Source organism: Schistocerca gregaria, chromosome 1 (assembly GCF_023897955.1).
Source record: "Schistocerca gregaria isolate iqSchGreg1 chromosome 1, iqSchGreg1.2, whole genome shotgun sequence".
NCBI classification, from domain to species: Eukaryota; Metazoa; Arthropoda; class Insecta; order Orthoptera; family Acrididae; genus Schistocerca; species Schistocerca gregaria.
In genome coordinates, this window is record NC_064920.1 from 784308250 (window position 1) to 784325614 (window position 17365).

Consider the following 17365-nt stretch of genomic DNA (forward strand, 5'->3'; position numbering starts at 1 on the left):
GAAGTCCAATACTGCTTGACAGAACGTAAGGGACGATGAGGGAGACCCGCACCGCTGTACTGGGCAAGGTCCTAGCGGAGGTGGTTTGCCATTGCCTTCCTCCGACCTTAATGGGGATGAATGACGACGATGAAGACGACCCAGTCATCTCGATACCGGTGAAAATCCCTGACCCCGCCGGGAATCGAACCCGGGACCCCGTAGTGAGGAAGCTAGAACGCTACCGCGAGACCACGAGCTGCGGACAGAGGTAAATAAAGAAAATAATAATTTAAAGTAAAAGTCACATAAGTTTTTAAGCAGCAGTGTTCCACCCATTTGCCTTACTGTGAGATTTGTGGGCCCCATTGCGGCATTTTCTGCCAATTTTACGAGGGGCGCACATTAAGTAATGCAACTCATTTTTTAACCAGATTAGGTCCATTCAGGATTCCAGTACACCGTATTATTCCCTACTCTTTCAATTGCAAAATCGTGTTTTCAACATAATCTCTGTGCAGTGCGACCGCCTGATGCCACCTCACTGGGAGGACCTGTATGCCCGCACGGGGCCACTCTACTGGTCGACTGGTCCACTGGTCGACGTTGGAACCAGCGTCTTACTGCATCAATAACTTCCCGATCATCCACATACTGCTTCCTGCAGAATGCATCCTTCGTTGGGCCAAGCAATGGAATCTGGAAGGTGTGAGATCCGGTCTGTAGCGTGTTTGAGGAAGAGCAGTCCAATGAAGTTTTGTAAGCTCCTCTAGCGTGCACAGTTTCTTGTGAGGCCTTGCGTTGTCATAGAGGAGTTCGTACGCATTTTTATGGCAACGAACACTCTGAAGTCGTTACTTCAATTTCCTGAGGGTAGCACAATGCACTTCGAACTTGATAGTAATGAATGAGGGTGGACACGAACAGAATAACCTCTTCAGGGTCGCAGAAGACCTTCGCCACGACGTTACCAGTTGAGACTGCGGCTTTGAACAGTGGTGAGGCGCCACTCCATGGATTGCCGTTTTCTTTCCGGTTCGAAGTGATGAGTCAATGTTTCATCACCTGTGATGAAGTTCGACAAAAACTTGATACTATCAGCCACGTAACGTGCAAACAATTCCGCACAGGCGATCCTTCGTTGTTCTTTGTGATCTTGTGTTGACGACCAGTTGAGCAGGGAGGTGTTTGATTGTGATCAGTCGGTCACCTCGAATAAGAGTTTCCGCACTTTCCAACATTACAGTATTCACATGTGTGCCGATGGCCAGCACGCGAGAGATCGGACAGGTTTCCGTGATCTTCTTGCGATGACAGTCGCCTCGCTCAACGACTCATCGTGCTTTTTTTCACTGTCACATCTCCGTAGACATGCTGCATACGTCTACTAATGCCTCCAATGCACTGGTTTTCCGCTAGAAGAAACTCGGTTACAGTTCTCTGCTTGGAACGCACCTCCGTTACAGACGCCATTTTGAACGTTACGTATAATGCCACCGCCTACTGGAACTTCACGAAACTATAGAGGCTGAAACGTGCTTCTTCAAACTACACTATTGGCTATTAAAATTGCAACACCAAGAAGAAATGAAGATGATAAAAGGGTATTCATTGGACAAATATATTAGATCAGAACTGATATGTGAGTACATTTTCACGCAATTTGGGTGCATAGATCCTGAGAAATCAGTACCCAGAAAACCATCTCTGGCCGTAATAACGGCCTTTATACGCTTGGGCGTTGAGTCAAACAGAGCTTGGATGGCGTGTAGGTACAGCTGCCCATGCAGCTTCAACACGATACCACAGTTCATCAAGAGTAGTGACTGGCGTATTGTGATCAGCCAGTTGCTCTGCCACCATTGACCAGACGTTTTCAATTGGTGAGAGATCTGGAGAATGTGCTGGCCAGGGCTGCAGTCGAACATTTTCTGTATCCAGAATGGCCCGTAAAGGACCTGCAACATGCGATCGTGCATTATCCTGCTGAAATGTAGGGTTTCGCAGGGATCGAATGAAGGGTAGAGCAGGCGCGAACTGTTCGTGCAGATGCTTGTTGTCTTGCAAACGTCCCCAACTGTTGACTCAAGGGTCGTGACGTGGCTTCACGATCCTTTACAGCCATGCGGATAAGATGCCTGTCATCTCGACTGCTAGTGATACGAGGCCGTTGGGATCCAGCACGGCGTTCCGTATTACCCTCCTGAACCCACCGATTCCATATTCTGTAAACAGTCATTGGATCTCGACCAACGCGAGCAGCAATGTCGCGATACGATAAACCACAATCGCGATAGACTGTAATCCGACCTTTATTAAAGTCGGAAACGTGACGGTACGCATTTCTCCTCCTTACGCGAGGCATCACAACAACGTTTCACCATTCAACGCCGGTCAATTCTTTGTTTGTGTATGAGAAATCGGTTGGAAACGTTCCTCGTGTCAGCACGTTGTAGGTGTTGCCACCGGCGCCAACCTTGTGTGAATGCTCTGAAAAGCTAATCATTTGCATATCACAGCATCTTCTTCCTGTCGGTTAAATTTCGCGTCTGAAGCACGTCATCTTCGTGGTTTAGCAATTTTAATGGCCAGTAGTGTAGCTCCCATCACTTTGTATACATCTACTCAATCTAAGAACTCGACGATAAAATTCCAACAATGGTATAATTCTTCTCATCCACGATTTGCAATTAGAATTGTATTCCCTCTGCTCTAAAACTGTTCCTCAAACAGAGGAGTGTGGGAGGTAGAGGGCTCACTTTTGCAAAGGAGCAAGCGGGCAAAAATGCAAGAGAGCCTAATTAGAACTTTTCAGTGGCTAGGGGCTTCATAGGTGACACCATATAGCAAAAATTTTGGTGTTTCTGCTAAAGATGTTTCAAAAAGATTCATCCAATTTCACAATATTCTATCTTCTTCAAGAATGAAAATAGAAACTTAGGACGAATTTTAACACACGCACCGAAACTGGAAGTTTATCTTGGCGCCAGTTGTAAATTATCTGATAAAAAATATACAGACAACTACTGGCTGACATTAATATTGGTTTTGTCTACCCTTCCCCTTTTTGACAGCTTCAACTCTGCTGGGGACAGTTTCAGTGAAATGCCTGAATGTCTGTGGAGGAATGGCAACCCGTTCATCCTCAAGAGCCGAAGCTAGAGAGAGAGTAGTGATGCTGGATGCTGGGGTGCGGAGCTAAGTCGACATTCTAAGTCATCTCAAAGGTGTTTCGTTGGGTTAAGATCGGAAATCTTGGCGAGCCAGTTGATTTCAGGAATGTTATTGTCCACATACCACTGTCTCACACATGGCGTTTTATGACAGGGTACACTGTCATGCTGATATAATCATCGTCTCCGAACTGCTCCTTTACTCTATGTGTTCATATCCTCAGCATTTAGCGTCACATTGAGCGCAATAACGGCACCACACCCTTACCGCCAAAAGACTCCCGTACTGTAATACAACCCTCTCCTTACTTCACTGCTGGAACTGGACTGCTGGTAGAGCTTTGGAAGTCACGAGTGTTCCCTTTCGCTGATTTCATGGGATGTTTACAGCTATTCTTCCCAATGCTCGACGCTCCCTATCCATCAGTACATGAGATATGCTTGGTCTCGGCTTCGCTCTGGCTTTACCTTCTCGTTTCCACTTCGCAGTCATGTCACCAGCAGTGAACTTCGGCAGCTTTAAACAGATTTAAATGTGCCTGATGGATTTGTTACGCAAGGGACATCCAATGACTAGTCGACGTTCGAAGTCATTTAGCTCTCCTGATCGAATCATTCCGCTGTTACTCCTCATCTCCTTTTAAACAAGCAGATCCGCCTCTTGAGACATCTCTTGGTCTACGGGTCAATTCAGCATTACATTGATAAGATAGTGCAAGATGGCGCCTCATGTGATTGCCAGTTCATATCGTTGCCGGTAAGGGTCTCGCTGGATCAGCTCTCTCACTCAGTCGTTCGCTGCGCAATGTGCGTTGGGCTGCGATGGCGACAGCAGAAAGCGTCCTGTCTTAACTAATTCAACAGGTAATATTCAGTAATAATGAAATTACGTTTTCTTCGAGAGTGCGGCACTGCTCATCCTAGAGCTCAACTCGCTCGATGACGGTACCAGCAGTTTCAAGATGCTGGTTGTTCATACAGGGTAAATCACCTAAGAATTGCTCCGCAAATATTGCGGGAAGTGCGGTTTTCACTGAATGGATTGATAGTCCGTGGCTCGTATTGTTAGCCATCAATAGCTTGTAGTAATACTCAGAAAGAGCATTTTTTGTGCAGACATAGACTTTTTAAATGGAACTATACCTATGTGTTAACAGATTAAAAGTTGGTTAAATTAGAATGTGAGTGGTGCCTGTTGCAAGAGTCTAGTGCGAGTAGTTCACGAGAGCTGCCGTGTGTGGACGCACCCGTGACCCCACACCGTGAATGAGGCTGCCCGATTTCTCGTTGTATTAAAGCGGACTGTGGGGGATGGTGTACCACTCGTGCACATGTAACGAGATGGAATGGTTGTAAAACAGATCCTAGCCGGCAGAGATTGAAGAAAAATGCCAGTCTTTGCCATGGACAATTGGTTCCAAAACCGACAGGAATTTCCGGTATCGCTACATGTAGCTCCATCTCAACCAGTTTCTGAGCGAACATTACGAAGGCAATTGCATGCAATGAGCGTTTGGATTGGGATACCTCGCAGATGGCCATTGTTCTCATCGGCACATAAAACTGCACATTTCTGTGGTCCAAACAACACAAACTGCACAGTTGCTGATTGGAGACGTGTTGCTCGGTTGGACGAGTCGGGATTTTACCTCTTATGATATGACGCAATGCGTCGATCGCACCGACTTCGCAGTGAAATGCACAACCCAGTGTGTGTGGAGGGTGTAAGATAGGCCGGACGTGGTTCTGTGATGGGTTGAGGCTGTTTTTCGTACCCTGACGTGGACTTATTCACTGAGACCACTGTGACAACGAACCAAGATGTTCATTTTATCATTCCCGGTGACAGAGCGCTGCTCATCCTCTACACCTTCATCATGAGCATGCTGTGGATATTCTCATCTTCCGAGAGGACTAAAGCCTTGTCCATAGGACTGCACACACATATTCTTGCTTTGACGAACACTCAATCACCCATCGCACTTCGACTGGCCCTATACATCAAACAGTCTTCATCACTTACAGGATGTCTGATTATTTAGAATGGGAGGTGAAATGCAGCAAGCAACATCGCCACTATTGGGTAACACCGTGGGTAACCAGTCATCATCGTGCGATTTCAGCTGAATATGGCTCACCTGTTGAAACTTGTGCAATCTCAATTGAGACCATGCTCAAGGATACAGGCGGTGTTACACGTTAGTAACGTGGAGGCGACTATTTTTTGTTCTATTTGCTTGCTTACTGGCAGCGATGGTCACTTTATAATTCTATGCAGATTTGTTCCCACCATGCCAAATATTCACCTGGAGAAGAAAGAAGTCAACTGGATATTGATCTGGAGAACATGGTGACGTGCGGCTAATTGGAAGCCCAATTCAAACGTTATTTGTCACTTCTACTACTACACTGCAGAACAGTGTACTGTCCTTTTGAAGGTACACTCTCACTGTATTTGTCCATCATTCTGACTTTCATCTAAGCTCTGGCGCCTAATGATGGATTCAGATTCTACTAACAGTCATGCATCGGCGTAAAAAATCTCTTAACACTGTCAAGAACACTGGAGATTATGTGCCGCTTCACTTTTCTATCACGGCCATTGACTCAAAGTATTACGCAACTCAATATTGTACACACATAAAAAAAAGTTTTACATCACATCGCTTCCGAGAGTTCCGGAAACTGAACAGAAAATTGGAATGTAGATAAACATAAACATCATTTGCGCCCTTTTTATTGTTCGTGAAAACCACACATTGCATGTTGTACCACCATACAGCGAGACCTTCATAGGCGGTGGTCCAGATCGCTGTACACACCGGTACCTCTAATACCCGGTAGTACGTCCTCTTGCATTAATGGGTGCCTGTATTCTTCGTGGCATACTATCCACAAGTTCATCAGGGCACTGTTGGTACAGATTGTCCCACTCCTCAACGGCGATTCGACGTAGATCCCTCAGAGTGGTTGGTGGCTCACGTCGTCTATAAACAGTCCTTTTCAATCTATCCCAGGCATATTCGATAGGGTTCATGTCTGGGGAACATTCTGGGCAATCTAGTCGAGCTATGTCGTTATCCTGAAGTAAGTCATTCACAAGATGTGAACGATGTGGATGCGAATTGTTGTCCATGAAGATGAAGGCTTCGCCAGTATGGTGCCGAAATGATTGCACTATCGGTCGGCGGCTTCCATTACCACCAGCAGCGTACGTTGGCCCCACATAATGCCACCACAAAACAGCAGGAAACCTCATCCTTGCTGCACTCGCTGGACAGTATGTCTAAGGCGATCAGCCTGACCGAGTTGCCTCCATACACGTCTCCGACGATTGTCTGGTTGAAGGCATATGCGTCACTCATCGATAAAGGGAACGTGATGCCAATCCTGAGCGGTCCATTCTACATGTCGTTGGGCTCATCTGTACCGCGCTGCATGGCGTCGTGGTTCTAAAGATGGACCTCGCCAAGTACGTCGGGAGTGCAGTTGCGCATCATGCAGCCTATCGCACACAGTTTGAGTCGTAATACGACGTCTTGTGGCTGCACGAAAAACATTATTCAACATCGTGGCGTTGCTGTCAGGGTTTCTCCGAGCCATAATCCGTAGGTAGCGGTCGTCCGGTGCAGTAGTAGCCCTTGGGCGGCTTGAGCGAGGCCTGTCATCGACAGTTCTTGTCTCTCTGTGTCTCCTTCATGTCCGAACAACATCGCTTTGATTCACTCCGAGACGCCTGGACACGTCCCTGTTGAGAGCCCTTCCTGGCACAAATTAACAATGCGGACGCGATCGAACTGCGGTACTGACCGTCTAGGCATGGTTGCACTACAGACAACATGAGCCGTGTACCTCCTTCCTGGCGGAATGACTGGAATTGATCGGCTGTCGGACCCCCTCCGTCTAGGCGCTGCTCGTGCATGGTTGTTTACATCTTTGGGTGGATATAGTGACATCTCTGAACAGTCAAAGGGACTGTTTCTGTGAAACAATATCCACACCCAACGTCTATCTTCAGAAGTTCTGGGAACTGGAGTGATGCAAAACTTTTTTCGATGGTGTACATACAGCAGATTAGGAAGCCTGGGCAACAGTTATAAAAATAACACAAATTGACACACACCAAGAAATGTTTGCCCCGCCGAATCTCGAAGCAGTTTCAGAAGAAAGCGAAAAATTGCATATTTTTCTAAAACAATAAAAATGTAATACCTATACAGGTGCGCGTCATAACCAGATCGGAAATATTAAGAATATGTCCGTGAATATGAATTACGTATAGAAAGTGGGAGATTAAATTTATTTTGATGGTTTGGATGAAATATTGCAGTTTTTCTACGTAGTCATATTTTTCATTCGTGTATGTAAATTAAACGTAGCAGTTGCTCCTTAACATAGCTAGTTTTCATTAATTTCTACACTATGTCCTTATCGTATTTAACCACAACGCACAGCACCAGATTTTTCATCATAGTACATGGTTCTCGTTTAAAAATATTCCAAGTAAATTAATCGACTGAACAATTTAAATATCTCCAGTTTCCAAATCGTCGAGTCTAACAAAGTTCGCAGTTAAAACACGAGTGAGCTCTCATGATATTATTTCCTAGAGCACGAAAAATATGAGTCAAGAAGGGTATTTCAGCCAGTTGTTGGCTGTTCTGTCAAAACGTTGCAGGTTAGAGTTCTTCCACAGAAAACGGATCTGAAGTTTAATTCATATATCCAAACGTTACCTTGTGTTCTCATCCGAAGGTGTTCATTTACGAACGTACGTTACTGACCTCACAAACTACAGAGATCCGCTACTTCGTTATTATCTACTGTGATTTAAAATTCTTTTGAAGTAAAAAGGTACTGAAGAAAATACCTGGAAAGTAGACAATGTACTATGTGTCCATGAATAGATATCGACTAGGTATGATTTTCCCTAAATCGCTCCAGACAAATGCCGGGATGGTTCCTTTAAAAGAGCACGGCCGATTTCCTTCCCCATCCTTGACACTGTCCGAGCTTGTGCTTTGTATCAATGACCTCGATGTCGACCGGACGTTAAATCATTCCTTCCTTCGAATCAGTACTGAGAATGTTACGTACCAGATGTCAAAGTATAATATTTTTACCACAATCGAATATAGTGAACCGGTGATTTCTGGGATAAAATGAGTTTTAGGCAAGTAGTTAAGGGTGAACCGAATTATGAATTGCATGTAATCTGAGGTAAACTAGAGGAACCGATGTTAACTTTGGTTTTACTAATGCTCTCAGAATTCAACGTTTCTGTCCTGGAATTTTTTCTTTTTTTTTTTTTTTTTTGCTTCATTGATCAATTTGATGAGGTATTGAAAACAGTTTCGCACATACTGATGGGTTGTCCAATGCATAAGGAGAAAACAGAAATTTATAAGCATAAAAATTTATTTTTGCCGTTGTATTGGGGAAAAGTATTTTTATTACAATTTCTATTTTAAGTAGATACACTGTTTTCCAATTTGACATTTTAAAATAACAGTTTTTATTGAAAATAGTATTTATTATTTGAATTTTTTTTTATCAAAGAATACTTTTGCCTATTTCGGTCATAATTTAGACAGTCCTTTGTTACTTGGTGGCGAGAAATACTTTAAATTATATGGTCGCTGCCCTGGGAGAGGGGACAGAACTAATTGGTGCTGGTTACTTTTTGCTGGAACGTGTCAAAAAGATATTGTATTTAAAGGAAATGAAATGATATCCCGAATTCAGGAAGCATTCCGATCGCTAGCTGCATACACATCAGCGAATCTGAACTGCCAAAAGATGGGACATGGTTGTGCATAGTGTAACACTGAAAACATTTTATCATCTATTCAAAAAATTTGAAAACAAATAATATGTTCTTTTGTAATACACTAGAGCCAAGAAAATTAACTGGACTTAAAAATCATGAAATTTTTACTTGTAAAATGCAGAAAAATACGTTTATTTAATACGAGAAACGAGATAAAATGTTTTTTCCTCACTAGGATATCAAAAATGTCTTGTTAGGTCTGTTCATTACGCTACATAACGTTTACCCTCCCAGTGCCAGAAATATTGTTTTGGTAGTATTATCAGATTGGCGAAATGTACAAAATAAAAGTTTCATTATGAAAGCTTCCTTCCAGCATAATTACTTCCGAATGTCTTCTTTTGAATTCTCTACTTTCCAGCAGAATCTATATCTTGTGAGAGTCATCGAATGGTTAGTTCTCAACGGTTAACTTAGAATACTTGTCATTCAGAAATCGTAGAACGCACCATGTTCTGAAAAAAAGATATAGTCACACAGCATACAGGTCTGAAACGTCATTAACATCAGTATAATGCTTTTAGAGCGTTCCCCCCCCCCCCCCCCCCCCCCCACGAACCATGGACCTTGCCGTTGGTGGGGAGGCTTGCGTGCCTCAGCGATACAGATGGCCGTACCGTAGGTGCAACCACGACGGAGGGGTATCTGTTGAGAGGCCAGACAAACGTGTGGTTCCTGAAGAGGGGCAGCAGCCTTTTCAGTAGTTGCAGGGGCAACAGTCTGGATGATTGACTGATCTGGCCTTGCAACATTAACCAAAACGGCCTTGCTGTGCTGGTACTGCGAACGGCTGAAAGCAAGGGGAAACTACAGCCGTAACTTTTCCCGAGGACGTGCAGCTTGACTGTATGATTAAATGATGATGGCATCCTCTTGGGTAAAATATTCCGGAGGTAAAATAGTCCCCCATTCGGATCTCCGGGCGGGGACTACTCAGGAGGATGTCGTTATCAGGAGAAAGAAAACTGGCGTTCTACGGATCGGAGCGTGGAATGTCAGATCCCTTAATCGGGCAGGTAGGTTAGAAAATTTAAAAAGGGAAATGGATAAGTTAAAGTTAGATATAGTGGGAATTAGTGAAGTTCGGTGGCAGGAGGAACAAGACTTCTGGTCAGGTGACTACAGGGTTATAAACACAAAATCAAATAGGGCTAATGCAGGAGTAGGTTTAATAATGAATAGGAAAATAGGAATGCGGGTAAGCTACTACAAACAGCATAGTGAACGCATTATTGTGGCCAAGATAGATTCTAAGCCCACACCTACTACAGTAGTACAAGTTTATATGCCAACTAGCTCTGCAGATGATGAAGAAATTGAAGAAATATACGATGAAATAAAAGAAATTATTCAGATAGTGAAGGGAGACGAAAATTTAATAGTAATGGGTGACTGGAATTCGAGTGTAGGAAAAGGGAGAGAAGGAAACATAGTAGGTGAATATGGATTGGGGCTAAGAAATGAAAGAGGAAGCCGCCTAGTAGAATTTTGCACAGAGCACAACTTAATCATAGCTAACACTTGGTTTAAGAATCATGAAAGAAGGTTGTATACGTGGAAGAACCCTGGAGATACTAAAAGGTATCAGATAGATTATATAATGGTAAGACAGAGATTTAGGAACCAGGTTTTAAATTGTAAGACATTTCCAGGGGCAGATGTGGACTCTGACCACAATCTATTGGTTATGACCTGTAGATTAAAACTGAAGAAACTACAAAAATGTGGGAAATTAAGGAGATGGGACCTGGATAAACTGAAAGAACCAGAGGTTGTACAGAGTTTCAGGGAGAGCATAAGGGAACAATTGACAGGAATAGGGGAAAGAAATACAGTAGAAGAAGAATGGGTAGTTCTGAGGGATGTAGTAGTGAAGGCAGCAGAGGATAAAGTAGGTACAAAGACGAGGGCTGCTAGAAATCCTTGGGTAACAGAAGAAATATTGAATTTAATTGATGAAAGGAGAAAATATAAAAATGCAGTAAATGAAGCAGGCAAAAAGCAATACAAACGTCTCAAAAATGAGATCGACAGGAAGTGCAAAATGGCTAAACAGGGATGGCTAGAGGACAAATGTAAGGATGTAGAAGCTTATCTCACTAGGGGTAAGATAGATACTGCCTACAGGAAAATTAAAGAGACCTTTGGAGAGAAGAGAACCACCTGTATGAATATCAAGAGCTCAGATGGCAGCCCAGTTCTAAGCAAAGAAGGGAAGGCAGAAAGGTGGAAGGAGTATATAGAAGGTTTATACAAGGGCGATGTACTTGAGGACAATATTATGGAAATGGAAGAGGATGTAGATGAAGACGAAATGGGAGATACGATACTGCGTGAAGAGTTTGACAGAGCACTGAAAGACCTGAGTCGAAACAAGTCCCCCGGAGTAGACAACATTCCATTAGAACTACTGACGGCCTTGGGACAACCAGTCCTGACAAAACTCTACCAGCTGGCGAGCAAGATGTATGAAACAGGCGAAATACCCTCAGACTTCAAGAAGAATATAATAATTCCAATCCCAAAGAAAGCAGGTGCTGACAGATGTGAAAATTACCGAACTATCAGTTTAATAAGCCACGGCTGCAAAATACTAACGCGAATTCTTTACAGACGAATGGAAAAACTGGTAGATGCAGACCTCGGGGAGGATCAGTTCGGATTCCGTCGAAATGTTGGAACACGTGAGGCAATACTGACCTTACGACTTATCTTAGAAGAAAGATTAAGAAAAGGCAAACCTACGTTTCTAGCATTTGTAGACTTAGAAAAAGCTTTTGACAATGTTGACTGGAATACTCTTTTTCAAATTCTAAAGGTGGCAGGGGCAAAATACAGGGAGCGAAAGGCTATTTATAATTTGTACAGAAACCAGATGGCAGTCATAAGAGTCGAGGGGCATGAAAGGGAAGCAGTGGTTGGGAAAGGAGTGAGACAGGGTTGTAGCCTCTCCCCGATGTTATTCAATCTGTGTATTGAGCAAGCAGTAAAGGAAACAAAAGAAAAATTTGGAGTAGGTATTAAAATTCATGGAGACGAAGTAAAAACTTTGAGGTTCGCCGATGACATTGTAATTCTGTCAGAGACGGCAAAGGACTTGGAAGAGCAGTTGAACGGAATGGGCAGTGTCTTGAAAGGAGGATATAAGATGAACATTAACAAAAGCAAAACGAGGATAATGGAATGTAGTCAAATTAAATCGGGTGATGCTGAGGGAATTAGATTAGGAAATGAGACACTTAAAGTAGTAAAGGAGTTTTGCTATTTAGGAAGTAAAATAACTGATGATGGTCGAAGTAGAGAGGATATAAAATGTAGACTGGCAATGGCAAGGAAAGCGTTTCTGAAGAAGAGAAATTTGTTAACATCGAATATAGATTTATGTATCAGAAAGTCGTTTCTGAAAGTATTTGTTTGGAGTGTAGCCATGTATGGAAGTGAAACATGGACGATAACTAGTTTGGACAAGAAGAGAATAGAAGCTTTCGAAATGTGGTGCTACAGAAGAATGCTGAAGATTAGATGGGTAGATCACATAACTAATGAGGAGGTATTGAATAGGATTGGGGAGAAGAGAAGTTTGTGGCACAACTTGACTAGAAGAAGGGATCGGTTGGTAGGACATGTTTTGAGGCATCAAGGGATCACAAATTTAGTATTGGAGGGCAGCGTGGAGGGTAAAAATCGTAGAGGGAGACCGAGAGATGAGTACACTAAGCAGATTCAGAAGGATGTAGGTTGCAGTAGGTACTGGGAGATGAAGCAGCTTGCACAGGATAGAGTAGCATGGAGAGCTGCATCAAACCAGTCTCAGGACTGAAGACAACAACAACAACAACAAGAGCGTTTTCGTTAATGCTGCTATAAACACAGACAGAAACGCTAGGAATCGCCGTTAAATAGAAATATGATGAAGACGTGAGTACATCAAGAGACAATAAATTCAACTCCGAACTTACTTATGAAGGTGTGCTGCAGCTTCGATGGTCACTTTAGAAAAGTGAACAAGGCTAAGATGTGCCAACGGTTAGGAAAAACATCGGTGATTGGGGAAAATGAGAGGGTAGGGACTCTAACGACCAGTTGAATAACAACCAAACAGCACTCAGCGTCTGCAGCGCATACTCTGAGTGTCTTGCAAGGAGAGTTAAGTATACTGTGCGTACGACGACACGCATTTATGCTGCCAAACAAATCGTATAAGGGGCGTTCAAAAAGAAATGAGCCGGAGGCATAATTATAGAAACCAGATAGGAGTATTGACTCTGGCTGTTGAGACACTTGTCCCACTAAGAAGGGTGAAGGCGGTGAATGGCTGTATCATAAAATTCCCGGGGCTGCGACGTGAACCAGTTCCGCGCGTACAGCCGGACGTCGTCGTCCACACGAGTGCAGGAAAGGGTGTGCTGACGTTCTTCTTTGACCAAGATCGCCCCTTCTGATTCACTTCCTGCAGCACGGGACAACAGTGATCTCACAGCGTTACTCGCAAACCTTGACCCCTCTTCGCCAAGCGATCAAATCAAAACGACCAGGCAATCTCACCTGTGGGCTCATTCTGCTCCCCGACAATGCAAAGCCTCATACGGCCAACACAGTCGCGGCACTCCTGCAGAAATTCAAATGGGGGGTTCTCGGCCACCCTCCGACAGTTCGGACCCCTCTCCTCGCGATTACGCCATTTTTGGTCCCCTTAAAAAGGCTCTGAGGGGCAAACGATTCACCTCGGACGACGACGTCCAGCTGTACTTGCGGAAGTGGTTCACATCGCACCCACGGGCGTTTTATGAGACAGCCATTCACTGCCTTGTGTCACAGTGGAACAAGTGTCTCAACAGCCAGGGTCAATACTTGTAACATACAGGTACTGGTTTCTGTAACTATACCTCCGGCTCGTTTCTTTTTTAACGCCCCTTATACTATAAACAAGAGCGACCAGTGTTTCTACTTTCGTGTATCTCAGAGTTTTTCCGCTTTACCTCTAAAGAATCACTTGCTATCTGTCCGTTCCAAGTTACCTCTTACGGTTCTAAGAATTTTGCGGCGGGTATACAAGTCAAACTAGTAAACAAGCCGAGGAGGAAATGAAGTAGTGAGTGTGTGAGAGGAGGGAAGCTGATTCTGCAAGGATGCAGCAACCGTCAGTTAACGTAAAGGGGGGCAATCTGTCTGTTAATAGTGTAAACATTGTTTATGCGTATTTTAACTAGTCATGTATCGCATTTTATGAGCCGGAGAACAGGCTCTAGCCCAGGATTTGCTTAAATGGGCGTGGGAAACTGCCTGAAAACCACTCTCAGGCCGGCAGCTGAAACACTCAAGCGGTTGTTTGTCAGCTGTGCAAGATTTGATTCGTGTCATATAATCACCTCCCCATCACACATGCTATCGCGCTGGGCGTTACACTATACGAACAGGTCTGGTCGTTCCCGTTCAGTGATATTCTGAAAACCATCAAGCTGCAAGTCGTAAACATCACCCACAAGTTCCTTCTTACGCGTAGCCTTTCAGGTGCTGTTTGCGTTACACAATCCACTTGCATAATCTGCACTTTGCTGCTTCAAAATCTAACAAACTGCACTAAGACCAACGACGAGCAGCACTTAGTATTCCAACGCAATATAACTTCACTTAATCGTCCTCCCATGTTTGGCGAAGTACTCATTTTCTTTTAAATATTAGGTCTCCCTCTTTCATCAAGTTCTCTCCATTCCTCTCCGTTCGGAATCCTCTCCATATTTTCCACTCCACATTGTTTCCAAAACATTCTTTCACACAAACTCTCCTCACCTAATGCTCACTTCATACGACAGTGAAGTGCTCGTTTATTTTTATGTAAGGACTACTTTCTTTTTTATATATATATTTTAAAAGACAACATATTTTACTCAAAATCTTAACTGCACAGCCATCAATTTTAGCACTTTTAAAAGCATATACATATTTAATCTATTCTTGTGTATTTTATAAGTGTTATTAGCTGAAGGATGGCAATCTTCGGCTGCCCTCCCGTCAGGTGGAGGGAACGAAACAACACTGCACCAAAAATATGTGTGAATTTTGGCGTGCATTTCCTTCATCAACACAGTGAAGTTGATGAGACGTTCTATGATTTGCTCCCTGAGCGAGGGGCTGCAGTGTTTACTGTAATGGGAGAAGAACGCTTCCAAATCCTCGGCTGACTAACTGGATTTATATGTTCACGATGGCTCTGAGTACTAAGGGACTTAACATCTGAGGTCATCAGTCCCCTAGACTTAGAACTACTTAAATGTAACTAACCTAAGGAAATCACACACATCAATGCCCGAGGCAGGATTCGAACCTGCGACCGTAGCACCAGCGCGGTTCCGGACTGAAGTGTCTAGAACCGCTCGGCCACAACGGCCGGCGATTTAGATGTTTCGCGGACTTGTTTCATCAGTTAAGGTAAATGCTGGGATATTGAAAAGAACAGGACGGTTTACTTCCCAGTCGCCGTCTTACCCGATCTCGTGCCCCATCACTAATCACCTCGCCGCGGGCAAAGCGTTTAATCCTAATTTCTGTTTCCTTTCTAAGTTGTTATTTACAAAGCAGTAGACACAGATACCCCCCAGAACAGAATGCCGCCTTTTTCTTTACAAAAATAATAAAGTGCACTGAAAATCTACGTTTCTACTTTTGTGCAACCGAGTGTTTCTTCTCGTCTCCGCTAAGGATGCAGATCTCTTTGTTCGGTGGAAATTACCTGTAAGTAAAAATTCTTTATTACTACAGTGTATGAATTTTACGTCAACTCTGCAAGTGAAATTGTTGCAACTAATTCACCACAGTTGAATAATTCTATTGAAAGTCCACTTTTGGAACCATACGCCCGACAAGAGATGAGAAGGAAAGAAGAAAAAACTTTTTAAAAAGAATATATGTGCAAATGTTTCATCTCATTTTCATTCACCAATTATTTGTACATTGTTGATGCATGGTGAGAACAGTATTGATATTAAAAATATATAAATATATTACGTAATCACACTGAATGGAGACTAATTTTCGTGAAAGCACTTGCTGATTCAACAGCTCATGGTGTAGGATCATAGAAACGAATAGATTTCCTTTATTTCCGTCTATGACGTCCTTAGACCACGGGTTTCGCTAAGCGATGACCATTTTCAAATGTGCAGCAAAATTTAGGAAAACCAAGAACAACTGGTGGATATCTAGGGTATTAATAAACCGCTTTAGTTGTATTTAGTCCTTCATTATTGGATCCAATAGAAGTATTAGTGATCCAATAATAGAGTACTACATACAGCTGAAGCGGTTTATTAATATCCAAGATAACTACTCACAGTTGTGGTTACTCTACCTATAAGGTTGTCTGCAACTGGTGGATAGTTTACTTCTTAAAACGATAACACGTGCCATAATGAAAAGTATTATTTTCATACAAGTTGAAAATATGCGATTAAAATATGACGAGATATATGCTGTTTAAAGTCCTCATAGACTGAAGGGCCAAAGAAACTGGTACACATGCCTAATATCGTTTAGAACGCCCACGAGCATACAGCAGTGCTGCAACACGACGTGGTATGGACTCGACTAATGTCTGAAGTAGCGCTGGAAGGAACTGACACCATGAATCCTGCGGGGCTGTCCATAAATCCGTAAGAGGTGGTAGAGATCTCTTCTGAGCAGCGCGTTGCAAGGCATCCCTGATATGCTCAATAATGTTTATGTCTGGGGAGTTTGGTGGCCAGTGGAAATGTTTAAACTCAGAAGAGTGTTCCTGGAACCACTCTGTAGCAATTCTGGACGTGTGGGGTGTCGCGTTATCCTGCTGGAATTGCTCAAGCCCATCTCCGTCAGAATGTGCAATGGACATGAATGCGTGAAGGTGATCAGACGGAATGCTTACGTACGTGTCACCTGTCAGAGTCGTATCTGGACTCCAACTGCACAAGCCCCACACCATTACAGATCCTCAACCAGCTTGGACAGTCCCCAGCTGACACGCATGGTCCATGGATTCATGTGGTTGTCTCCATATCCATAGACGTCCATTCGCTCGACACATTTTGACACGAGACTCGTCGAAGAGGGAACATGTTTCCAGTCATCAACAGTCCAATGTAGGCGTTGACAGGCCCAGGTGAGGCATAAATTAGGTGTTGAGCAGTCAGCAGAGGTACACGACTGAGCCTTCGGCTCCAAAGCCCAAATGGATGATGTTTCGTTGAATGGTTCGCACGGTGACACATGTTGATGGCTCAGCACTGGCAGCAGTTTGCGGAAGAGTTGCACTTCCGTCACGTTGAACGATTCTCTTCAGTCATCTTTGATCCCGTTCTTTCAGGATCTTTTTCCAGCCGCCGTGATGTCGGAGGTTTGATGTTTTACC